This window comes from Moschus berezovskii, chromosome 7 (assembly GCF_049115385.1).
Source record: "Moschus berezovskii isolate FMDL1 chromosome 7, NW_MosBer_1.0, whole genome shotgun sequence".
Classification (NCBI taxonomy): domain Eukaryota; kingdom Metazoa; phylum Chordata; class Mammalia; order Artiodactyla; family Moschidae; genus Moschus; species Moschus berezovskii.
The window spans coordinates 108,528,124-108,555,118 of record NC_142466.1 but is presented as its reverse complement, the minus strand read 5'-3'; the positions used below and the strand labels follow the sequence as shown (position 1 = coordinate 108,555,118).

Here is a 26,995-nt window from a genome sequence, read left to right as displayed (position 1 = left end):
ATGTATCCCATGTAAATATAAATTATTTTTTCAAAATGTTTTTAAATTTGCTTTTTTTTAGATAGAGATTCATGACTCAGTTCAATTATTTATTTCAATGTACAATGTCAAAACCTTCTCCTCGGCTTCATGTGTGTGCATCTGTGTGTGTGTATGTAAATCAACTTGGTAGATTTATTGGAGCATGAGACAGAGACTGAGACTGAAATCGACTCCTCCCCTGGTATCAGTGGGTGATTATTTCTAGGACCCCCCAGACACCAAAATCCACAAATGCTCAAGTCCCTTATATAAAATGACATAATGTTTGCATGCAACCAAAGCACTATAGCTATGTATTATATAAGCATATACCCTTGTATGGGCTTCCCAGGTGGCTCAGTTGGTAAAGAATCCGTCTGCAATGCAAGAGATGCAGGCAGACTCGGGTTCAATCCTCTGGTCAGGAAGATCCCCGGGAGGAGGACATGCAACCCACTCTTGTATTCTCGGCTGGAGAATTCCATGGACAGAGGAGCCTGGCAGGTTACACTCCATAGGGTTGCAAAGAGTCGGACACGACAGAAGAGACAGTAGCAGCAGCATACTCTTGAATACTTTAAATCATCTATAACTTATACTACCTAATGCAATGTAAAATGCTATGTAAATAGTTGCCAGGACATACAGCAAATTCATTTTGCTTTTTGAAACTTTCTGGAAATTTTTTCCAGATATCTTCTATTCTAGGTTTGAATTCCAGTTGGTTGAATCCGTGAATTCAGAACCTATGGGTACAGAAGGCAACTGTATTTATTGAACACAAAAACATAAGTTATGTGCCAGGCAAATTTGAAAATATTAACTTGATTTTCACAAATGTCATGAAAGTGGAAGCCAAAAAGATAAAGGAAACTACTGAGTGACACATCTGATAAGTGAGGGAGCTCGAGTTTGGACCCAGGTCTGTCAGATTTCAAAGCCAATGCTCTTTATATTTAAAAAAAAAAAAAAGTACAATATTAAGTTAATTTAAACAAACTATAGTAGATGATCAGTCCTCAAGTTTACACAGCAAAGTATTGATAGATTTTGGTTTAGTATTATTTAATTTGCTAACCAATATTCTGTAGATGTCAATTTCAACATCTGAGACCTGGAAAAGTGTGTGTGTTAAGAATAGATCACATATTTCATGCTAAATTGCACTGACAATTTAAACGTCTTCCTCTTTAACCACGGCTTTTTCTTCAGTTAAAAGGAATTTCACGAAATACATTGTCATTTCAGAACAATTCATCTAAGAGAGTAAACAACAAGTAGATGAATTTAAAAGATCAGGAAAAGGCCAATAAAATTTGTTTCTTGTTATATTATTTCATACTATTAATGGCAATATAACTTAAGTGTGAGTTTAACTTTTACTGAGGAACAAAGGCTGTCAAGATAACCTAGATCTTTTGAGTTCAGGATCTCTACAAAATGCTTTGTTTGAGGATACAGTGAAGACTATAGGTTAAGCACATACATACGTACATTGTGAATGTCAAATTGGCTGGGTTTAAATTCCAGTTCTACCATTTACCAGCTACATGACCTGAGTTGTGAGGGCTGAAATTAACATATATAAAATATTCAGAATGGTTGCAGGTGCATGAACATTTCATGGAAGGTTTATTATTATTCCTTAATAGAAAGCGTTCATTCATTCTAATTTCACCTAGATCACTAATTTTTTATTTTCTCAATTTATTCCTTTATGATTTTTACCCATGAAAAATAAAATTAACACTTAAAAGCATTTTCTTTTTAAAGCAAATTGGTCTCTCTGTAAGCAGAAGCATTCAACAACCCCCAATTTTTGCTTATTACACAAACCATGATGTTCTAAAGATCTCATCTTTTTCCTAACATAACTGGCTTAGTCAATCAGAAACAAATGCAAATAGATAATTATATAGAATAGGAATAATATTACATAGTAGAGAGCAAACAAAGATACTTTTATTCCATGAGAAAAATAAATTTCAGGTTTTGAAATATTCTTACAAGCAAAGAATAAGATTTAAAAGGTATTCAGACACACATGGGGTCTTCTGACATGTATGAAATGATATTGAATAAGTGTTAATATTTTCGCTAATAAATACCTTTAAAATAGAATAAAATGTGTCAGGATATCAGGATTAATAGAAGGCAGTTTTCAGAGTCTAGTTTATATGACAATTTTTTTTTAAAACTCTAAAAAAATTTTTAAAGTAACATTCTATATGAATGAGACCAAATTAACATGAAGAAGATGAGCCCTCCACTCATTTTGGTAATTTAATTGTTCAGAAATCGTATCAGATAATTTTTAAGGTTTTATTTCATTGTGGATATAATATATTTGAAGTATTATCTCAAATACGGGAAGCATAAAACAGTTCATTGTGCAATTCAAAGAAACAGGACCAACTATTGAGGGGTCCTATATATTAAGCTCATCCCTAGATTCAATTACCCATTAAAATTATTTTGAGATCATTTGGACTTGGGAGACATTGTGAATGGTTATTTGCTATACAATGGAAAATATTGAGCAAAATTATTTGAACAGACTGTTAAAAATGACAAATGAATGACTTTCCTTCCATTTATTCTGCAGCAAACATCAAAAGAAACTATGTTCCCCGAGTACCTCGTTCTCATGCTTTGGATACAAAGTTTAAAATGATAAAATCCTTTTTTCGGGGGAATTTCACAGTTGGCTATGGAAGGTAAACACAAGAACAGATCATGGTAATGCAATGTTACAAGTGTGGATAAAGAGGGATGAGGAGAATTGTGTGGGAGTTGGGAATAATTACTTTTATTTAGAAAAGTCTAGCAAGACTACATGGAGAGGTCCTGGGTCCTGAAGAAAGAGTAAGAAGAAAGCAGACTGTCTCGTGCGGTTACTTTTAAAAATCTAGACAACTAAACAGCCTCTGGGAGGATGCTGGGAGGCAGTCAGAAAACAGTCCAAATAAACACAACTTGAAAAACAGTTCACCTTGGTTAACTGCTGAGTTAATTGATATGTAATTGAAAATCCATTTATATTGAGGGTGACCATATAAATGATTGTCCAGACTGGGACACTTTGAGAAAGAAAACTATCAAGCTGAAAAGCTGGTGCAAACTGAGACTGTCATAGGCAAATCAGCCATCTGGTCACACAGAAGTATTTAAAAGATTGTTTAAAGGCCACCGGAGTCCAGCAAGGCTCACGCAGGGCTCTGACCCCATTGTTGTTGTTCTTCTCTTTTGAGAGTCTTGGCTCTCCTCCTCTGTGTGTCACTGCAGTCTTCAAGCTGGCTTCTCTCGTGGTTGGAAGGTGGCTGCTAACCTGTACCTCATGGTTTTCCCTTCACAGGCAGGAAAAGAGAAAATGTGTTAGTTACTCACAACCTACCTAACAAAAAACTACCTTCCCCCCACCCCAGCCTCCCCACAGCTGGAATACCCTTGATGCCACTTGCATACTGGCTTCTATTATGGCAAAGAAGACCAGAATGGTTAAATTAGGACCCATTGAAGCTGGTAGTAATGATAATCACACTCAGACTGCATGGCAGCTATGTAATGGATGGGGAAAGTAGAACTGGAGAAGTAACCCTCATCCCCATTACACTGAATTTTCACAAAATAATGAGAGATTTCTAGGAAGTTTTAAATATGAAAGATCCTAGTTAAGCTCTTTCAGGTTTTTTGTTGTTGTTGTTGTTTATAATAACAGCTTTAAAATTTTATTTATTTGGCTGCATTGAGTCTTTGTTTTGGCATGCAAACTCTTACATGTGGCATGTGAACTCTTAGTTGCAGTATGTGGGATCTAGTTCCCAGATCAAACCCAGGCTCCCTGTATTGGGAGTGCAGAGTCTTCGCCACTGGACCACCAGAGAAAAAGTCCCTTAATAACAGTTTTATTGAAATATAGGCATTCCATAAAATTCACTCTTTTAAAGTATTCAATTCAGTGACTTGATGTATATTCACAAAGTTGTACAACCATCACCACCTAACTTCAGAACATTTTTGTCACTGCAAAGAAACCTCATACCCATTAGCAGTCATTCCCCAGCTCCCCTTCCCCCTAGCTCATTGCAGCCACTCATTGAATTTCTGTCTATAGATTTGCCTACACTGACATTTAATAAAAATGGAATTATACAATAGGTAACCTTTGGTTACTACCTTCTTTCACAGCATAATGTTTTCAAAGTTCATTCCTGTCATAGCATGTATCAGTACCTCATCACTTCTTTATAGCTGAATGATGTTCCATTGTATGTATATAGTACATTTTGTTTACCTATTCATCAGTTGAGTTGGACTTAGGTTGTTTTCATTCTTTGATTATTATGAATTATGCTGTTATGAATAGTCAGGTACAGATTTTTGTGTTTATTGTTATTTAGTTGTTAAGTCATGTTCAACTCTTTGCAACCCCATGGACTATATAGCCCACCAGGCTCCTCTGTCCATGGGATTTCCTAGGCAAGAATACTGGAGTGGGTTTCTATTTCCTTCTCCAGGGGATCTTCCCGACCCAGAGATCAAACCCCACATCTCCTTATATTTTTATTTCTCTTGGCTCTAAGTCTGCAAGTACTGAGTTGTATGGGAACTTTAATCTTTTGAGGAACCAACAGAGTGTTTTCTGAAGTGGCTGCATCATTGTACAATCCCACCAGCACTTAATGTGGGTTCCCATTGCACCACTCCTTCATCATGACTAGGATATTCCAGCACCTAGTATGTGTGAAGGGTATCTCATCATGGTTTTGATAGTATTTTCTTAATAGAAGAATGCTGAGCACCAAAAATTTGATGCTTTTGAACTGTGGTGTTGGAGAAGACTCTTGAGAGTCCCTTGGACTGCAAGGAGATCCACCCAGTCCATCCTAGAGGAGACCAGTCCTGGGTGTTCATTGGAAGGACTGATGCTAAAGCTGAAACTCCAATACTTTGGCCACCTCATGTGAAGAGTTGACTCATTAGAAAAGATCCTGATGCTGGGAGGGATTGAGGGCGGGAAGAGAAGGGGACGACAGAGGATGAGATGGCTGGATGGCATCATCGACTCAATGGACATGAGTTTGGGTGGACTCTGGGAATTGGTGATGGACAGGGAGGCCTAGCATGCTGTGATTCACGGGGTCGCAAAGAGTCGGACACGACTGAGTGACTGAACTGAACTGAACTGAATGGCTAATAATGTTGCCATGGTATGACATAACTCCCCAAAATTCATATGTTGAAATCCTAACTCCTAAAAGTGGGTGTTATTATTAAGAAGTAGGGTCTGTGAGAGGTCAGTAGGTTATGAGGGTGGAGTTTTCATAAATGCAGTTAGTGCTCTTATAAAATAGATCCTATAGGGATTTCTCTGACTGTCCAATGGGTAAGATTCTGTGCTTCCAATGTAGGGGGTGTGGGCTCAATCCTAGGTTGAGGAACTAAGATCCCACATGCTGTGTGGCCTGTCCACAAAAAAAAAAAAAAAGAGAGCCCACAATGCTCTCTAGCCTCTTCTAGCATCTTCTAGCAGATGTGAACACAGTCAGAAGGAACTAGTTATATGAACCTTGAAGAGGGTTCTCATCAGAATACAACCATGCTGGCACCTTGACTGTGGCCTCCTCAGCCACCAGAGCTGTGAGAAATAAATTTCTGTTATTTGTGAGCCCCTTAGTTTGTGGTATTTTGTTTTCACAACCCAAATGGACTGAGACAGATGTTGAGCACATTTTCATGTGCTTATTGCTCACTTGTATATATTCTTTAGAAAGATATTTATTAAAAACCTCTGCTGATTTAAAAAATTTAGTTTATATCATTTTATTATTGAAATTTAAGAGTTAATCAGGGCTTCCCAGGTGGCGCTAGTGGTAACCCATCTGCCAATGCATAAGACAAGAGACGCAGTTTCTATCCTTGGCTTGGGAAGATCCTCTGGAGAAGGGCATGGCAAACCACTCCAGTATTCTTGCCTGGAGAATCCCATGGACAGAGGAGCCTGGCAGGCTATAGTTCATAGTGTCACAGAGTTGAACAGAACTGAAGCGACTTAACACAAAGTTATTTATGTAGTCTAGCTACAAGTCCCCCATCAGATATTGATTTGCAAATATTTTTCCCATTTTGTGGGTTGTCTTTTTCCTTTTCCTGACAGTGTCCTTTGGAATACAACATTTTATATTTTAAATGCCCTATATATATATATTTTTTTTTTCTTTTGTCACTTGAGCTTTAGCATCTTATCAACAAAACCACTGCCTAACTCAAGGTCACAAAATTCACTCCTATGATTTCTTCTAAGAGTTTTATCATTTTGGCTCCTAAGTTTAGGTCTTTGATCCAGTTTGAATTAATATCTGAATACAGTGCTTGGCAGGCATCCAATGTCATTTTTTGCACATAGATATCCAGTTGTTTGGGCTTCCCTAGTGGCTCAGATGGTAAAGAAGCTGTGCAAAATGCAGAAGACCTGTTTTTGGTCCCTGGGTTGGGAAGATACCCTGGAAAAGGGAATGGCAATCCACTCCAGTATTCTTGCTTGGAGAATTCCATGGACAAAGGAGCCTGGAGGGCTAACAGTCCATGGGGTCACAGAGTCAGACACAACTGAGTGACTAATACACACACACACATTCAGTTTGGACACCATTTGTTTAAGAGACTAGTCTTTCCCCCATTGAATGGTCCTGGCACCCTTGTCAAAAATCAGTTGACCATAGATATATGGATTCATTTTTAAACTCTTAATTGTATTCCATTGATCTATATTTCTATCCTTTTGCCAGTATCATATGGTACTGTAGATTTGTAGTAAGTTTGAAATTGGGAAGTGTGAGTCACCAACTTTGTTCTTTCTTAAAGATTGTTTTGTTTTTTGTGGCTCTCTTGAGTTTCAACATGAATGTTAGGAACAGCTCATCAACTTCTGCCAAAAAGATGGCTGAGATTTTGACAGGTGAGGTACTAGATCAATTTGGATATAATTGCTATCTTAATCAAATGTCTTCTGATCCATGGACATGAGATAACTTTCCATTTATTTAGATCTTCTTTAAGTTCATTCAACAGGGCTTTCTAGTTTTTAGTGTACAGGTCTTATGTTTCTTTTGTCAAATTTATTCCAAGTATTTTGTTCTCTTTGATGCTATTATAAATGAAATTACTTTCTTAATTTTATTTATGGATTGTTCATTGCTAGTGTATACAAATAAAATTTGTTTTGTATGTTGATCATATTGAAGTCATCTCAAACTGGTTTGTTAGTTCTAATAGCTTCTTTGAGGATTCATTAAGATTTTCTATATATAATATCATGATTTTCCAAAAGAAATAACTGTATTCCTTTCTTTTCAATCTATCTTTTATTTCTTTTCCTTGCCTAATTGCCCCAGCTAGAATCTCCAGTATAATGTGACTATGAATGAATAGCAATGGCAGAATTAGATATTGTTGTCTTATTCCTGATTATAAAGGAAAAACTCTCAGTCATTCACCATTAATTACAATATTAGTTGTGAGTTTTATCTGGGTGAGGAAATTCCTTTCTTTTCACAGATGATTAAATATTTTTAGCATAAAAGTGTGTTGACACTGCTATATTAAAAATGGATAACCAACAAGGACCTACTGTATAGCACATAGAACTCTGCTCAGTGTTATGTGGCAGCCTGGATGGGAGGAGGGCTTGGCGGAGAATGGATACACATATGTGTATGGCTAAATCCCTTTGCTGTTCACTTAAATCTGTCACAACATTGTTAATTGGCTAGACCCCAATACAAAAGTTTAAAAAAATGGTTATAAAGGGCGTTGAATTTTACCACATACATTTTCTACTGAGATGATAATGTTGTTTCTGTCCTTTATTAATGTGATGTATAATATTTCTGATTTTTCAGATGTTAAAACAACCTTATATTCTTGGAGTAAATCCCACTTGTTCATAATGTATAATGAAGTGAAGTCGCTCAGTCATGTCCGACTCTTTGCAACCCCATGGACTGTAGCCTACCAGGCTTCTCAGTCCATGGATTTTCCAGGCAAGAGTACTGGAGTGGGTTGTCATTTCCTTCTCCAGGGGATCTTCCTGACCCAGGGATCGAACCTGGGTCTCCTGCATTGTAGGCAGATGCTTTACCCTCTGAGCCACCAGGGAAGCCCTCATAATGTGTAATCCCCTTTATATAGTGCTGGATTCAACTTACCAGTATTTTGTTGAAGATTTGTGTACTCACTTTCACAAGTGATACTGGTCTGTAGTTTTATTTTCTTGCATATCTTTGGTTTTGGAATCAGCAATATTGGCCTCATAGAATCGTTGGGAAGTAGTCCCTTCTGTTCTAAAATTTGGAAAGTTTTTGAGGGATTTGTGTTTATTCTTTTTTAAGTGTTCAGTAGAATTCACTATCAAAACCATTTGGGTTGGGGTTTTCCTTTGGGATGCTTTTAAAACCCTAAAAACACTACCAGAAATTACTAGAACTAATCAGTGAATATAGTAAAGTTGCAGGATATAAAATTAATACACAGAAATCCCTTGCATTCCTATACACTAATAATGAGAAGACAGAAAGATAAATTAAGGAAACAATCCCATTCACTATTGCAATGAAAAGAATAAAATACTTAGGAATAAATTTACCTAAAGAAACAAAAGACCTATATATAGAAAACTGTAAAACACTGATGAAAGAAATCAAAGATTACACAAATAGATGGAGAAATATACCATGATCATGGATCAGAAGAATCAATATCATAAAAATGAGTATACTACCCAAAGCAATCTATAGATTCAATGCAATCCCTAACAAGTTACCAACAGTATTTTTCACAGAACTAGAACAAATGATTTCACAATTTGTATGGAAACACAAAAAAACTCAAATAGCCAAAGCAATCTTGAGAAAGAAGAATGGAACTGGAGGAATCAACCTGCCTGACTTCAGATTATACTACAAAGTTACAGTCATCAAGAGACTATGGTACTGGCACAAAGACAGAAATATACATCAGTGGAACAAAATAGAAATCCCAAAGATAAATCCACACACCTAGACACCTTTTCTTTGACAAAGGAGGCAAAAATACACAATGGAGAAAAGACAATCTCTTTAACAAGTGGAGCTGGGCAAACTGGTCAACCACCTGTAAAAGAATGAAACGAGAACACTTTTTAACACCATACACAAAAATAAACTCAAAATGGATTAAAGATCTAAATGTAAGGCCAGAAACTATAAAACTCCTAGAGGAAAACATAGGCAGAACACTCTCTGACATAAATCACAGCAATAGCATATTAAAAAGCAGAGACATTACTTTGCCAACAAGGTCCGTCTAGTCAAGGCTATGGTTTTTCCCGTGGTCATATATGGATGTGAGAGTTGGACTGTGAAGAAAGCTGAGCGCCGAAGAATTGATGCTTTTGAACTGTGGTGCTGGAGAAGACTCTTGAGAGTCCCTTGGACTGCAAGGAGATCCAACCAGTCCATCCTAAAGGAGATCAATCCTGGGTGTTCATTGGAAGGACTTATGCTAAAGCTGAAACTGCAATACTTTGGCCACCTCATGTGACGAGTTGACTCACTGGAAAAGACTCTGATGCTGGGAGCGATTGGGGGTAGAAGGAGACGGGGACGACGGAGAATGAGGTGGCTGGATGGCATCACCGACTCGATGGACATGAGTTTGAGTGAACTCCGGGAGTTGGTGATGGACAGGGAGGCCTGGCGTGCTGTGGTTCATGGGGTCGCTAAGAGTTGGACACGACAAATGAGCGACTAAACTGAACTGAACTGATCCTCTATGACCCCCCTCCCAGAGTAATGGAAATAAAAGCAAATGTAAACAAATGGGACCTAGTTAAACTTAAAACTTTTTGCACAACGAAGGAAACTATGAGCAAGGTGAAAAGACAGCCTTCAGAATGGGAGAAAATAATAGCAAATGAAGCAACTGATAAAGGATTAATCTCAAAAATATACAAGCAGCTCATGCAGCTCAATTCCAGAAAAATAAATGACCCAATCAAAAAATGGGCCAAAGAACTAAACAGACATTTCTCCAAAGAAGACATACAGATGACTAACAAACACATGAAAAGATGCTCAAAATCACTCATTATCAGAGAAATGCAAATCAAAGCCACAATGAGGGATCATCTCATGCCAGTCAGAATGGCTGATATCAAAAAGTCTACAAACAATAAATGCTGGAGAGGGTGTGGAGAAAAGGGAACCCTCTTACACTGTTGGTGGGAATGCAAACTAGTACAGACACTATGGAGAACAGTGTGGAGATTCCTTAAAAAACTGGAAATAGAACTGCCATACGACCCAGCAATCCCACTGCTGGGCATACACACCGAAGAAAAGGAAAGGAAAGTCGCTCAGTCGTGTCTGACTCTGCAACCCCATGGACTGTAGCCTGCCAAACTCCTCTGTCCATGGGATTTTCCAGGCAAGAGCACTGGAGTGGGTTGCCATTTCCTTCTCCAGGGGATCTTCCTGACCCAGGGATTGAACCTGGGTCTCCCACATTGCAGGCAGATGCTTTACTGTCAAAGCCACCAGGGAGCAATACACACAAAGGAAACCAAAATTGAAAGAGACGTGCACCCCAATGTTCATCACAGCACTATTTTCGTTAGCTAGGACATGGAAGCAACCTAGATGTCCTTTGGGAGGAGAATGGATAAGAAAATCATGGTATGTATACACAATGGAATATTACCCAGCTATTAAAAAGAATGCATTTGAGTCAGTTCTAATGAGGTGGATGAAACTGGAGCCTATTATACAGAGTGAAGTAATTCAGAAAGAAAAACAACAATACAGCATATTAACACATATATATGGAATTTAGAAAGATGGAAATGATGACCCTGTATGCAAGAGACACAGATGCAAAGAACAGACTTTTGGACTCTGTGGGAGAAGGTGAGGGTGGGATGATTTGACAGAACAGTACTGAAACATGTATAATACCATATGTGAAATAGAGGACCAGTCCAAGTTCGATGCATGAATCAGGGCACTCAAAGCCAGACCACTGGGACAAACCAGAGGGATGGGATGGGGAGGGAGGTAGGAGGGGTTTCAGGATGGAGGAACACATGTACACCTGTGGCTGATTCATGTCAATGTATGTCAAAAACCATCACAATATTTTAAAGTAATTAGCCTCCAATTAAAATAAATTAATTAATTTTAAAATTACTATTTCAATGTCTTTACTTGTTATGGATATATTTAGATATTCTATCTCTTCTTGAATCAATTTCAGTAGTTTGTTTCTTTTTGGGAATTTCATCTAGGTTATCTAATTTGTTGACAAAGTGTTGTTAGTATTATTCCCTTGTAGTCCTTTTTATTTCTGTAAACTTGGTAGAAATGGCCCCATTTTCCTAGCTGACTTTAGTAACATTAATCCTCTTCTTTTCTCTTGGTTAGTCTAGCTGAAGCTTGTCAATTTTATCTTTTCAAAGTACCAGCTTCAGACTTTATTGATTTCTCTATTTTAAAATTCTCTATTCCCTTTATTTCCGCTTTAATTTTTATAATTTTCCTTATGCTTACATTGGGTTTAATTTTAGAAAATTTTTTATTTTGGTCACACTACACAGTCTGTGGGATCTCAATTCCCTGACCAGAGATTGAACCTGGGCCATGGCACTTCTAAGCAGTTTTAAGTTCTAAGCACTGAGTTCCAACCACTGGACCACCAGGGAATTTCCTTGTTTCCTCTGTTGTTGTTTTTTTTCCAATTTCTTAAGGTGGAAGCTTAAATGACTGATGTGTGATTTCTTCTTTTCTAATGCAGGTGTTTACAGCTATCAGTTTCTCTCTGCACTGCTCTAGCTGTGTCCCATAAGTCTGGGTGTGTTGTCGTTTGCTTCCACTCACTCAAGGTAAGCAAATAAGGTACATATGAAAATGTCAAAAACCTAAGTGTTTTTACCTAGATTTTGCCATTTTTCTTAAATAAAGTCTCCTCAGATAGTTGCAAATATTTGGGTAATTTTTATAGTTAGTTAAATTTGACCATTTTTGCTAGTGTTTACATTGCTTTTAGTGTTTCAAAAATATAAAATTTAATATTTTTATGTTCAGTTCAGTTCAGTCGCTTAGCTTGGAATATTTTACTAACCACTTAGAATATGTGGTACAATGGGGCTCAGGCTATGTCCTTACTTAACATTGACTAGGAAAGGGAAATTTTTACCAGTACTAATAACCTCCTATGTTACAGCACCATTCTCATATCCTTCTTAAGTCTATGCCATCACTCACCTTGACCAACTCATCTGGTCCATGGGCCTTGATTGACTCCATGATTTAGATCACTGGTTAACCTTGACTAGGGTACATACATTTATCAGTGGAACTGGAATACTGTCAGAGCATTATAAAATGTATACACCAGAAAGAGACAGGAAATAACCTAATATTCTAAAGGAGGAACAAAAGGAAAGTAATTGCATTAATGTTTGGCAATTCATAACTCTTCCAAGAGGTACTATTATTGTTAGGTCCTTAGGAAAAATAAATGAGAAGCAGCTTCAAAAATGTTATGCCTTTCTTTGATTTGCAATGGAATCCCCTCATTATTACCATTACGGTTGATGTTGGATACTTTGAGCCAAATTATCCCCAAGATTTTAGTGAAAATCTGGCTCCTATTGGATCACCCAACTGGCAGACTAATCACATTTACTGATTATTTCATTCAACAAATGATTATTGAGCACCTGTTAACATAATAGGCACTGTTATGAGTGATGGGGAAACAGCAGTGAGCATCACTAAGTTCCTGTTCTCTGGGTTTATATTCTTTTATAAAAAAAATTATTTATTTATTTGGCTGCACTGGGTCTTAAGTCACAGCATGCCAGATTTTTGATCTTTATTGTGTCATGTGCAATCTAATTCTCTGATGAAGGATCAAACCCAGCCACCTGCAGTGGGAGCATGGAGTCTTACTACTGGACCACCAGGAAAATCCCTTGGGAGCCTATATTCACATAAAGCCAGCAGACAATAAAGATAAACACATAGTGTAGTGTGAGAGAGAGAATATGCGTGCTGCCGTAGGAGAGGGCTTCTCTGAAGAAATGACAGTTGAGCAAAACCCAAACACAGCAAAGGAACAAGCCATGCAAATGTGTAAAGAAGGAGGGTTCCATTTAAGGGAAGTTCATGTGGAAAGGCCCTGTAGAGGAGCACATTTGACTTCTTGGAGGAAGAGCAGTTAAACCAGTGGTGCTAAGTAGAGTAACTGAAGGGAAGAAAGAGAGGAAATCGGTCCAAGTCATGGTCAGAGGCTGGGCAATCTAAGGTTCCAAAGGTCATAGCGAGGACTTTGGATTTTACTTTGAGTCGTGAAGTCACTGGAATATTATGAGCATGTGGGTGACAGGATTGACTCATAGTTTAAAAAGATCTCTCTGGCTATTGTATAAGGAAGAAACCATGCGGATATGAGTTAATCATCTACTTGGGAGACTATTAACATAGTTCAGGGGAAAAATGGTATGGATGGTGAGGGTATATTTATTTTTATTGCTTGCCTGTTTCATTAGAATATAGGATCCATGAAAACAAGAACAATGGAGGTGGAAAGAGTGAGCAGCCAGATTCAGGATATATTTTGAAGATGGTGCCAACAGGACTGGTGAATATAATAAAGCTAGATTCAGAATATGAAGAAAAGGAGAACAGTTGTGTCTGCTCTAAGATACAGAGCCTGAGTAACTGGGTGCATAGTGGTCCAGTTTTCTGGGCTGGTGATCACCAGAAGGAGGAGATTTGGAGAGGAAATTGAGAGTTTTGCTTGGATGTGTTACAAATAAGATATTTATTAGACATCTGTGGTAGATTAAAGATGACCATGAATCCTTTGCTTCTCTTCCCCTTTAAGAGTTACAACCTAATTCCCCTCTTCTTGAATCTGGACTGCTTTAGAGACTTGTTTGATCCATAAAAGGTAGAGAAAGTGGCATCTTGGAAAACCTTGGGTTAGGCCGTGAGAAACCTTGCAGTTTCTACCCATGCCTGTTACACACTCTGCTGCTGCTGCTAAGTCGCTTCAGTCGTGTCCGACTCTGTGCGACCCCATAGACGGCAGCCCACCAGGCTCCCCCGTCCCTGGGATTCTCCAGGCAAGAACACTGGAGTGGTTTGCCATTTCCTTCTCCAATGCATGAAAGTGAAAAGTGAAAGTGAAGGCGCTCAGTCGTGTCTGACTCTTCACGACCCAATGGACTGCAGCCCACCAGGCTCCTCCATCCAAAGGCATTTTCCAGGCAAGAGTACTGGAGTGGGTGCCATTGCCTTCTCCATTACACACTCTAAAGTGCCCCAATTCTCAATGTGAGAAATCTTTCTGCTTTCAGTCTGGAGACATGCTGGAGAGGCCACAGTAAGTTTGTCAGTTAATGGGCTCAGATAGATAAGCTCAGCTTTCTCAGCCATCACTGCCAGGGTGAAGCTATCTTTGACTCTCTGGACCTGGCCGTCTGCCAGTCGAATACCAGTGAACGATCTCTGTCAATATCAAAGTCCTTCCATAAAAAATGATGAGCTATAATAGAACGGTTGTTGTTTTATGCCACAATGTTTTTCGAAGGTTTGTTCAGTTCAGTTCAGTCGCTCAGTCGCCTCCAACTCTTTGTGACCCCATGAATCACAGCACACCAGGCCTCCCTGTCCATCACCAACTCCCAGAGTTCCCTCAAACCCAGCTCCATCGAGCGGTGATGCCATCCAGCCATCTCATTCTCTGTCGTCCCCTTCTCCTCCTGCCCCCAATCCCTCCCAGCATCAGAGTCTTTTCCAGTGAGTCAACTCGTCGCATGAGGTGGCCAAAGTATTGGAGTTTCAACTTCAGCATCAGTCCTTCCAATGAACACCCAGAACCGATCTCCTTTAGAATGGACTGGTTGGATCTCCTTGCAGTCCAAGGGACTCTCAAGAGTCTTCTCCAGCACCACAGTTCAAAAGCATCATTTCTTCGGCGCTCAGCTTTCTTCACAATCCAACTCACATCCATACATGACCACTGGAAAAACCATAGCCTTGACTAGACAGACCTTGGTTGGCAAAGTAATGTCTCTGCTTTTAAATATGCTATCTAGGTTGGTCATAACTTTCCTCCAAAGAGTAAGCGTCTTTTCATATCATGGCTGCATCACCATCTGCAGTGATTTTGCCGCCCAAAAAAATAAAGTCTGACACTGTTTCCACTGTTTTCCCATGTATTTCCCATGAAGTGATGGGACCAGATGCCATGATCTTAGTTTTCTGAATGTTGAGCTTTAAGCCAACTTTTTCACTCTCCTCTTGAACTTTCATCAAGAGGCTTTTTAGTTCCTCTTCACTTTCTGCCATAGGGTGGTGTCATCTGCATATCTGAGGTTACTGATATTTCTCCTGGCAATCTTGATTCCAGCTTGTGCTTCTTCCAGCCCAGTGTTCCTCATGATGTACTCTGCATATAAGTTAAATACGCAGGGTGACAACATACAGCCTTGACGTACTCCTTTTCCTATTTGGAACCAGTCTGTTCCATGTCCACTTCCAACTGTTGCTTCCTGACTTGCATACAGGTTTCTCAAGAGGTAGGTCAGGTAGTCTGGTATTCCCATCTCTTTCAGAATTTTCCACAGTTTATTGTGATCCACACAGTCAAAGGCTTTGGCATAGTCAACGAAGCAGAAATAGATATTTTTCTGGAACTCTCTTGCTTTCTCAATGATCCAACAGATGTTGGCAATTTGATCTCTGGTGCCTCTGCCTTTTCTAAAACCAGCTTGAACATCTGGAAGTTGACAGTTTACATATTGCTGAAGCCTGGCTTGGAGAATTTTGAGCATGACTTTACTAGCATGTGAGATGAGTACAATTGTGCGGGAGGTTGAGCATTCTTTGGCATTGCCTTTCTTTAGGATTGGAATGAAACCTGACCTTTTCCAGTCTTGTGGCCACTGCTGAGTTTTCCAAATTTGCTGGCATATTGAGTGCAGCACTTTCACAGCAGCATCTTTCAGGATTTGAAATAGCTCAACTGGAATTCCATCACCTCCACTAGCTTTGTTCGTAGTGATGCATTCTAAGGCTCACTTGACTTCACATTTCAGGATGTCTGGCTCTAGGTGAGTGATCACACCATCGTGATTGTCTTGGTCGTGAAGATCTTTTTTGTACAGTTCTTCTGTGTATTCTTGCCACCTCTTCTTAATATCTTCTCCTCTGTTAGGTCCATACCATTTCTGTCCTTTATCGAGCCCATCTTTGCATGAAATGTTCCCTTGGTATCTCTAATTTTCATGAAGATATCTCTTGTCTTTCCTATTCTGTTGTTTTCCTCTATTTCTTTGCATTGATCACTGAGGAAGGCTTTCTTATCTCTCCTTGCTATTTTTTGGAACTCTGCATTCAGATGCTTATATCTTTCCTATTCTCCTTTGCTTTTTGCTTCTCTTCTTTTCACAGCTATTTGTAAGCCCTCCTCAGACAGCCATTTTGCTTTTTTGCATTTCTTTTCTATGGGGATGTTCTTGATCCCTGTCTCCTGTACAATGTCACGAACCTCCATCCAGAGTTCATCAGGCACTCTATCTATCAGATCTAGTCCCTTAAATCTATTCCTCACTTCCACTGTATAATCATAAGGGATCTGATTTAGGTCATATCTGAATGGTCTAGTGGTTTTCCCTGCTTTCTTCAATTTCAGTCTGAGTTTGGCAAGAAGGAGTTCATGATCTGAGCCACAGTCAGCTCCTGGTCTTGTGTGTGCGACAGTTTGTTACAAAGCAGTAAATAACAGGAATAAAATTTAAGTGTTGAAAATATAAATCTGAGGGCCATCTCAATGTAAACAGACATTAAAGTCATGAAAGAAATAGTATAGTGTGTTCTTAATCTTTTCTATGCCATAGAACTCCTTGGTAATCTAGATTTTTATGAATTCTTTCTTTTAAAGAAAAGTTTTTAAATGCAAAATATAAATTGTAACAAAGGAAGTCATTTTGAAATACCATTCTATCCACAGACCCAAAAGATGAAAAAGTTATCGACATTAAAAGGATTGATAAAACAGACTGATAAAGTCATGAGTATTGATTTTTAAAAGAGGCCTGAGGACTGAACTCTGAGATACTCAGACTCAGACATTTAAAATTAGCAAAATAAATTAATCCAACAAGGAAAATTGAGATAGAAAAACTAGTGAGGTAGGAGGAAAATCAGAAGACTTTAGTGTTATAGAAGTCATATAAAGAAAAGGGTAAGGGATTTTCCAGGTGGTCCAGTGTTAAGAATCTGCCTTCCAAAGGAGGGAATGTGAGTTTGATCCCTGGCTGAGGAACTACGGTTTCACATGTGATAGGGTGCATCCAAAAAAAAAAAAAAGTTAAAAAAAGAAAGTGGTAAAAGGGAAAAACATGATTAATTATGATATATGAATATGAGTAATTGTGATTGGGCTTCCTTGGTGGGGCAGATGGTAAAGAATCCACCCTCAATGCAGGAGAACCAGGTTCCATTCCTGGGTCAAGACAACCCCTGGAGAAGGGAATGGCAACCGACTCCAGTATTCTTGCCTGGGAAATCCCAAGAAGAGCCTGGTGGGCTATAGTCCATGGGGTCACAAAGAGCTGGATCGACTGAGCAACTAACACTTTCACATTCAATTACGATTAATTATACCAACATTTGCAGAGGTTCAATAGAATAAGTCCTGAGAAATGACCATTAGATTTGTGACTAATTAGACCATTAGTCTAATTAGATCATTAGTGACCTTGACTGAGTGGTGCCACCTTTTCTGGAGAGGACATAGATGATACTCTGCTATAAAGCAGAGCAGAAAAACTGGGAACTACATAAAGGGGACATGCAGTCAAGGAAGATTTTGGGAATTTTTTCCCCCCAAGAAATAAAATACTGCAGCAAGTTTTTAGACTACCGCAAGTGATCTGGTAGAGAGTAGTGGAGCAACAGGAAAATGCTAAAGTGGAGGTGAGTGTTTGGGATCCAGGTGGCAAATGTCAGGATCGACCTTAATAAGTGCTTTGCTGTTGTTTTTTAGTCTTAAAGTTGTGTCTGACTCTTTGCTTCCCCGTGGACTGTAGATGTGAGACGCCTCTGTCCATGAGATTTTCCAGGTCAGAATACTGTAGTGGGTTGCCACTCCCTTTTCTAGGAGATCTTACTGAGCCACAGATCAAACCTGTGTCTCCTGCATTGGCAGACAGATTCTTTACCTGTGAGCCACAAGGGAAGCCCTAATAAGAGCTTGCTGCTGCTGCTGCTAAGTCGCTTCAGTCGTGTCCGACTCTGTGTGACCCCATAGATGGAAGCCCACCAGGATCCCCGGTCCCTGGGATTCTCCAAGCAAGAACACTGGAGTGGGTTGCCATTTCCTTCTCCAATGCATGAAAGTGAAAGTGAAAGCGAAGGCGCTCAGTCACGTCCGACTCTTAGTGACCGCATGGACTGCAGCCTACCAGGTTCCTCTGTCCATGGGATTTTTCAGGCAAGAGTAATGGAGTGGGTTGCCATTGACTTCTCCAATAAGAGCTTCAGTTCAGTTCAGTTCAGTTCAGTCGCTCAGTCGTGTCCGACTCTCCGCGACCCCATGAATCACAGCACGCCAGGCCTCCCTGTCCATCACCAACTCCCGGAGTTCACTCAAACTCATGTCCACAGAGTCGGTGATGCCATCCAGCCATCTCATTCTCTGTCGTCCCCTTCTCCCGCCCCCAACCTTTCCCAGCATCAGAGTCTTTTCCAGTGAGTCAACTCGCCGCATGAGGTTGCCAAAGTATTGCAGTTTCAGCTTTAGCATCAGTCCTTCCAATGAACACCCAGGATCGATTTCCCTTAGAATGGACTGGTTGGATCTCCTTGTGGTACAAGGGACTCTCAAGAGTCTTCTCCAACACCACAGTTCAAAAGCATCAATTCTTCGGCGATCAGCTTTGGTCTAGAAAAATGGAGCACCAGAAAACAAAAACAATTAATTTAAAATTTTTTTATGTTAATATTTTTTTAAAAACTCAAGATTGTCATCATAAGGAAAACCTAGAATTTGTTTGACTTCCTGAAATAATATAATTTATGATTCATTATTTCTCACTTTGAAAAATTATTTCTCACTTAATCAAATCTTGCTGCTCTCCAAATGTGAAATCAGGTATATCATCCACCAAGAATTCTTAGAACATGTGTGATATGGAAGACCCAGTTTGACCAAGTGTGATAACAGGAGTGTGATAAGGGGTGGACATTAGGAAGCTGAAGTGAAATGAGCACCTTTCAGTTTCATGTCTGTCCTGTGAAACTGGAAATAGTTTTACTGGCACTCCTTTGGGAGAAGCTTCATCCTGTTTAACTTTATAGCTCTATGCCCTGACTGCCTCATATCAAAGAAACAACAAATGGTAAAATTTGTCATCTTGTCTCCTAGCTTGAAAAATGATTTCAGCAAATATTAAGAAAAGGATAAGCTTGTAGAGGCCTAATGAATTGAGTTTGAAGATGGGAATTCTGAAAAATTTACCACAATTTTATGCTTGAGAATGTGGATAGTTAAAGAAGGCTCAAGATATTTATTTATATTTTGAAATAATTGATTTGGATCTTTTCCTTTTGTGGATGCACATGTGAAATTTTACTAGGCAAAACTCTTCTCTCAAACAAATCTCAGTTCCTTATAAGCAGAAACTAAAAGAGTCAACTTGAGAGTGTCTGAAGCTCATTCTGAAGCATACAAACTTTTTCAAGGGCTACCAGATATAGTTATGCTAAGGTGGTTCAGTTTTAATGTCCTTAATATTAATCCTCCATAGACAGTGAAAACTAATAGTGATTTTTACAAGGAGATCCAACTCAATTGTACTGAAGAATCTTTATGCTGTTTCAATGTCAACTTTGTCATCATTTTAGAGCGCTGAAATAGAAAAGTCTAAAGTAATGTGCTGCTCCAACCGGAACTTATTACCAAGTCTCCAGAGTTCTTGATATTTTTAATCATTCAAGCAGTTTTCACTGTCATTAAAAAAATTACAACCAAACAATGTTTTTTCAAGGAGTGCTGTAAAGGTTAATCAGTATTTATCTCCAGAGTATCACCAATTCTCTGTTTCTACTCCGATGTTTCTGAAGTCCCCAGCAAACTTTCGTTTCATTCTGACAGTGTGCAAGTAACAAAGGCTGTTCCACAGTTTTAAGTGATGATTTGAGAACAAGTTGGTTCTCACTGGAGCAAGTCTATCTAGTATCTAACCGGTGGCAGGCTGTGCTCTGGAAAGGAGAAATGAAAGAGAGAACATCCTGAAGGGTAAAAGAATGTGCACTTCTGAAAGGGGAACAGAGTGACGCAGTGAGCACCAGGCTACACATACTAAATCTGGTTACGTATATTTTTATGCCACCTGGTTTTCACGTACAATAAAAAAGAAAGACATATAGGGTATATTGCTTTCTTAGACAGTCACTAAATTAACAAAACCCAAAACCTACTACATCCCCAACCAAAGAAGGAAACTTTGTATGCACATGAGGGGTTTACTTTCAATATGAAGAGAGAACAGTATCATGTGACAGAATGCATGACCCTAAACCAGTGAAATTATTTTTCTAATTATAGCAGCAACCTGACTCAAAGTTCCATGTTTCTCTTTTTGCTTCTTTTTCTTATTGTTTAGGTCTCAGCTTACATATTACTTCTTCAGAGAGGCCTGCTTAGACCATCAAGTCTAAAGTCACTTGGTTTTCATTTTCTACCAAGTACTTATTACATCTGATTTTTAAAATATATCAATTTACCTTTTTACTTCTAGTCTACCCTACTTTAGAATGAAAACACTATTTCCTGAATGTAGGAACCTTGTCTGTCTACTGATATAACCTCAGAACCTAAAATTAAGCTCAACATGTCATAAATATTTATTGACTGAATGTATTAAGAATGAGCCTTGAAAAATGAATAAACTTTCCAATTTATTATGTAAACCCAGCATAATCCTCACACGACAACTAGAGTTAGCACATACAAAAATAATACTGGCCAGAAGAGATTAATTAGTGAAAACAGATGTGAAAATTCTAAATAAAACACTAGAATAACAAATACAACTACAAATTAATAGAACTAACCATGATCAAGTCGGGTTTCTCTCAAGGTTTTGGTACTTTACTTTAAAAAAAAAAAAACTATCAAAGTAAACAAAGATGTGACCTAATTTTTCATATTAGGATAGAAACATAGAAAATTACAAGTGAACATATTTTACAGATTCTTACTGCCAAATCTTGTTCCACTTTCTATATTTGCTCCATTACCCCTACCCCTCGACTTCCCTACTTTGGCCAGATACAATGACATTGCCAAGGCTAGTGAACACTTTATCCTCTTCATTTATCATAAATAAGACTTCTATGTTCTGTGGCAAAAGGAAAGATTGGTTCAATACAAAATCATAGTGCTAGACAGTGGTCAGATCACTTAAGGTGTAAATAACTTTTAATCTAAATTTTAATATAGATCTGAAAGTTCTAGTCAATGTTGCAACATGCAAAATAGGAATAAAGATATGATACTGGAAAAGGATCAGAAATAGTTTAAATTATCTGTTTAAAATACATATAAGGGTACAAATCACATACTTAGTAGTTCAAACAAGTTTATTTTTATCTAAATTTTCTAATCTTCTTTATTTTCTGTCTACTTAATGTTATCAACTGGTAGAGTTGAGTGAAAATTCCTATTATACTTTTTGCTTCTTTCCATTTTATTTTATATTTCTAATAGCTTTTTATTTATGCATTTTGTACAGTTATATAGAACGTGAAGTTCTAATGATCACATTTGAATATAAAACTAAATGTCTCACATTTATTATTTATCAATGGAGATACTTTTATCTCATTCACTTCAATTTTTAGACTGCTATATAGTTTTTAGTATATCAGTGACCCATAATTTATTACAACCAGTCACCCATAATCAAGGGTATATATCAGACCTTAGTTCTTGCTCTTCTCTTTGCCTGAAATGTTCTACACTCAGATACCTGTGTGGTTGACTCACTTCCTTCAGACTTTCTGGTAAAATGCCATTTTGTTAGAGATGCATTTTCTGACTGCTGTTCACTAAGATGGTGTACATATGTACACTTATGTGAACACACACATACTCACACACATACTATTACTCTTTAGTTCCTCTTTCAAACATACATATATGCACAGTAGAAACCATTTTATCCAATGAATTCAAGACTATCAGTGGATATTTAATAAAAAAAAGTCATACAATAGGAAATCATGAAAATATATATTTTTGAACATATTTTAACAATTGAATTTTATTTTCTTTGGGTAAAATTTATTAATTAGCATTTCAGGTTGTCTTTCTTGAATAAACTACATCCAAAGTACATTTTTTATGTTTTTCATTTAAAGCAAGCCTGTAATTTTTCAAACATTATTTATATCTAAGTAAATGAAGTCACACACTAGTAAAGTAATGCTCAAAATTCTCCAAGCCAGTTTTCAGCAATACGTGAACCGTCAACTTCCAGATGTTCAAGCTGGTTTTAGAAAAGGCAGAGGCACCAGAGATCAAATTGCCAACATCTGCTGGATCATCTAAAAAGCAAGAGAATTCCAGAAAAACATCTCTTTGTGCTTTATTGGCTATGCCAAAGCCTTTGACTGTGTGGATCACAACAAACTGTGGAAAATTCTGAAAGAGATGGGAATACCAGACCACCTGACCTGCCTCTTGAGAAACCTATATGCAGGTCAGGAAGCAACAGTTAGAAGTGGACATGGAACAACAGACTGGTTCCAAATAGGAAAAGGAGTACGTCAAGGCTGTATATTGTCACCCTGCTTATTTAACTTATATGCAGAGTACATCATGAGGAATGCTGGGCTGGAAGAAGCACAAGCTGGAATCAAGATTGCCAGGAGAAATATCAATAACCTCAGATATGCAGATGACACCACCCTTATGGCAGAAAGTGAAGAGGAACTAAAAAGCCTCTTGATGAAAGAGCAAGAGGAGAGTGAAAAAGTTGACTTAAAGCTCAACATTCAGAAAACTAAGATCATGGCATCTGGTCCCATCACTTCATGGGAAATAGATGGGAAAACAGTGGAAACAGTGTCAGACTTTATTTTTTTGGGCTCCAAAATCACTGCAGATGCTGATTGCAGCCATGAAATTAAAAGACGCTTACTCTTTGGAAGGAAAGTTATGACCAACCTAGATAGCATATTGAAAAACAGAGACATTACTTTGCCAACCAAGGTCTGTCTAGTCTAGACTATGGTTTTTCCAGTGGTCATGTATGGATGTGAGAGTTGGACTGTGAAGAAAGCTGATCGCCAAAGAATTAATTGATGCTTTTGAACTGTGGTGTTGGAGAATACTCTTGAGAGTCCTTTGGACTGCAAGGAGGTTCAACCAGTCCATCCTAAAGGAGATCAGTCCTGGAAACTCCAATACTTTAGCCACCTCATGCGAAGAGTTGACTTATTGGAAAAGACCCTGATGCTGGGAGGGATTGGGGGCAGGAGGAGAAGGGGACGACAGAGGATGAGATGGCTGGATGGCATCACCGACTTGATGGACATGAGTTTGAGTAAACTGTGCGAGTTGGTGATGGACAGGGAGGCCTGGCGTGCTGTGATTCATGGGTTCACAAAGAGTCAGACTCAACTGAGCGACTGAACTGAAATGAAGTTCAAACTTAACTTTGCAGCAATCTCATCACAAAATCCTTCTTGATTTTTCAGTTTCCCCCAATGATTTTTAGTTGTTTCTCCCATAGCTAATTTTTTTTAAAAAGATGTAACGTTTAGCAAGTCTTCACAAAGAATTTACATAAAATGATGGCTTCTTTTGCACTCAGTTTTTAATTAGCTTATATAATATTTAATTGAATTAGTTAAATATCATAATAGCCACAACTGAACTGGTATCAGTTCGGTTCAGTTGCTCAGTCATTTCCAACTCTTTGTGACCCCATGGACTGCAGCACACCAGGGTTTCCTGTCCTTCACCATCTCTGGGAGTTGCTTAAACTCATGTCCATTGAGTCAGTGATGCCATCCAACCATCTCATCCTCTTTTGCCCCCTTCTCTTCCTGCCTTCAATCTTTCCCAGCATCAGGATCTTTTCCAGTGAGTTGACTCTTCAAATCAGGTGGCCAAAATATTTGAGCTTCTATAAAAAGGCTTAAAATAAATACAACTGAGTTTTTGTAAGCATGTAACTTAACTGGTAGAAGCTGTCATGTGGATGCTGTAGGTATTCATTGTGTGCTTCACAGGAAGAGTGAAGAGTGTTGGTTAATCTTATGAGTCAGTTAAGTGGAGGCTTGTTTAAGAAAGCATCTATTTTGAGTGGAGGTATGTGTTTATGTGTGTATAAGTTACTATACAGAGAGAAACTTTGTGATTGGAAACTCAAGAAATTGCTCACAATAGTTGCCTCTGTGGAAGATGACTGGAGTAAGATTTGGGAGAGAATGGCATCTCACTGTAAAGTTTGAATTTTTTGCCATGTGCGTGTTTTCTTCATTAAAAACAGTTTTAGAAATTATCTGTGCTTATCACATTTCAGACTACTGTTTTTGTCTGTTAGGCATTCATTCTACCCCTTCTGGCCAGAGAGCCTGACTCCTTTGCCAGGTGAGGCAAATTAGAGAACTATGCCTTGTGATCAGTGACTGGTAAAAGGAAGAGCATGTGACCAAGGCCAGTGCAAGAGACATTAGGTTCTTCCTAATATTTTTTGCCCTAATGGAAGCATCTTCCTGGTGAAGAAACTATAAGAAGAGAGTTCTGCTTCTACTTAGGAGGTCAGTTCAGTTCAGTTGCTCAGTCGTGTCCAACTCTTTGCAACCCCATGAATCACAGCACGCTTAGGAGGTAGAAAGGCTCAAAAAATTAGTTTCTGTTTTGGTGTTTCAAAACACCATTAGTCCCTCTCTAACTATACAAAAATGCCAGATAATTGACAAAAACTTAACTTTTTTGAGCCCATCACAAAACTTAAGTCTTGAGGCAGTGAAGTAGGAACTTCCCTGGTGGCTAAGATGCTACATTGTCAATGCAGGGGGCCTGGGTTCAATCCCTGGTCAGGGAACCAGATCCCACACACCACAACTAAAGATCCTGAATGCTATAGAAGAAAAAAAGTCCCACATGCTGCAACTAAGACCTGGCACAGCCAAATAAATAAATAAACAAATATTTGTTTTAAAAGAAAATTAAATTAATTGAATTCCAAAGAGTGACAAGCTACTCCAAAGAGAGACTGAACACATAACACTCTCACCTGTGGCAGATCATGCGAGGAAAAGGTTACCAAAATAAAAATGGATAAGAAGAAACTGGCCAAAATGTTGAAGGCCAAGTATGATCTAGTGTCATTTTGAAATTGCTGCAATCCATTCCAGACAGAAGAAAATTTTGCTATCACTAGCAAACTCTATTCCTTGGCCTCCAATGGCCACTCAGGATAAAGACTAGGAGCAGGACAGAAAACTTGTGAGTGCCTCCCCCAGGGGTGCAGGTATGAAGAAGGTAATCAGCTGCTACTGGGGATCAGGCACAAAATCCCATGCAATTTCCCAGGCCCTTCTCTTAAAGGAAATAAAAGCCTTAAGCCACTGGGCAGAAGCAACAAATCTTTTCATTCCCAGAGCCAGGTAAAACTTCATGGCTGGTGGGAGAGGAGTACAAGCAAAACAGTCTAGCACCAAACAACACAAGTAATATCTGTCTACTCATTGGTGGCAAGAATATGGACAGACCCCATCTGTGGTACACGTATACAGGAATTGCTGAAAGCTGAGAGTGAAGCAAGAAAACATGTGTTCTAGGACCTCAGGCCCTACTATAAGCATAAGGTAATAGAAACCAGCTGCTTGGGGAATATGAAGATGGTGCAGCAGTGAATGTAATCAAACAACAAAACCCAAGCAGCTCAATTTGTGACTGGGCCGACTCACTTCTCACAGTATTAGTCTGACAGAAGGAGAGGGGTACTTATTTCTGGGCATAAATACTGTTAACTCATGCTGTTTCTGCTTTGCTATACATACTATCTTTTGTTGTTGTTGTTTTTCAGTTGCTAAGTCGTGTCCACGTCTTTGCTACCCCATGGACTATAGTCCACCAGGCTCCTCTGTCCATGGGGTTTTCCAGACAAGAATACTAGACTGGGTTGCCATTTCCTTCTCGGCCCAGGGATCAAACTCAAGTCTACTGCATTGGTAGGCACTTTCTTTACCAATGAACCACCAAGGAAGCCCACACTCTAATAATTTAAAAAAATGATGAGTTATAAAAGAATCAAGTAAAAACATATTACTTAGTGTGTGCATGTGTTCAGTCACTCAGTTGTGTCTGACTCTTTGTAACCCCTTGGACTGTAGCCCACCAGACTCCTCTTTCCATGGAATTCCCAGGCAAGAATACTGGAGTGGGTTGCCATTTCCTACTCCAGGGGATCTTCCCCACCCAGGAATCGAACCTGCATTTCTTGTGTGTCCCACATTCGCAGGCAGATTCTTTACCATTGGGCCACCTGGGATGCCCCTACTGCCCAGAGATAAACTTGATTAATAGAAACAGGCAGAGATGACTCAGATGTTGAAATATCCGATAGGGACTTTAAAAACAACTGTGATTAATATGTTAAAGGATCTAGTTTTTTTTTTTTAAAGGTGAACAATAAAAATAGATAGTAAATTTCATTAAGAGATAGAAACTATAAAAAACAGTCAACTGGTTGTGCTAAGGAAAAAACATGAAATAAAGAATTCCTTCAATTGTCTTGGCAGCAGACTGGATACAACTAAAGAAAGAATTAGTGAGTCAGGTCAGTAGAAATTGTCCAAAATGAATCATTTTGAGAAAAAAAGAAAAATACAGAAAAGAGCATCCA

General features: G+C 38.6%; 1 long non-coding RNA gene across 2 annotated transcripts in view; it reads right to left on the bottom strand.

Moving 5' to 3' along the window:
- Positions 1-2,078: 2,078 nt before the first annotated feature.
- LOC129557051 (uncharacterized) overlaps positions 2,079-26,995 on the bottom strand; it is a 45,766-nt gene continuing 20,849 nt past the window's right edge. Inside the window, exon 3 of one of the 2 annotated variants that reach the window (XR_008686160.2) lies at positions 2,079-3,368. This is a non-coding gene — a long non-coding RNA (uncharacterized LOC129557051). Of the gene's footprint in view, positions 3,369-18,878; positions 19,012-26,995 lie in introns of those variants that run through there. The other variant, XR_008686159.2, reaches the window with a different exon arrangement.